Source organism: Buceros rhinoceros, unplaced genomic scaffold (assembly GCF_000710305.1).
Source record: "Buceros rhinoceros silvestris isolate BGI_N320 unplaced genomic scaffold, ASM71030v1 scaffold24678, whole genome shotgun sequence".
NCBI lineage: Eukaryota > Metazoa > Chordata > Aves > Bucerotiformes > Bucerotidae > Buceros > Buceros rhinoceros.
The window spans coordinates 24785-25197 of record NW_010429001.1 but is presented as its reverse complement, the minus strand read 5'-3'; the positions used below and the strand labels follow the sequence as shown (position 1 = coordinate 25197).

At 58.6% G+C, this 413-nt stretch overlaps 1 protein-coding gene across 1 annotated transcript in view; it reads left to right on the top strand.

Annotated features, from left to right (window-relative positions):
• The window catches only part of AGAP3 (ArfGAP with GTPase domain, ankyrin repeat and PH domain 3), a gene marked incomplete at both ends in the record, with an annotated part of 24013 nt that overhangs the window by 899 nt on the left and 22701 nt on the right, over window positions 1-413 (top strand). The gene's annotated exons all lie outside the window — the stretch shown is intronic.

The following is a 413-nucleotide window of genomic DNA, read 5'->3' as shown; positions in this document are numbered from 1 at the left end:
GTTGTTCATCAACCTGGGGAGGTTCTGCTTGATCCGAGCTGCTTGTCAAGCACCAGGGCGAGGGCATGAGCGTGGCCTCCCCGCTGCTGGCCACGGGCTCACAGGCTGGCCTGGACACTCACGGAGAGGCCCCCTCGGCAGCTGGGGCAGCGCTAGAAGGTTTGTCAGGGTGGGCAGGACACAGCAGGCGCTTCCCAGTGCCTGTCCGTCTGTCCTCGGGGACCTCAGCAATCTGCTCCACCACGCTGCTCTTTTCCGCTTCCCGGGACAGCCCTTAACTCCCTTTGCACGTTGTTTGCCCGTCGCCCTTTGGCCTTTTCACGATTATTTTTTTTCAGTCTTAACGCGAGAAACAAGAAGCGTTTTTGCAAAACACGCCAGCAACACCCTGCCACCATTTTCTTACCTGCAGT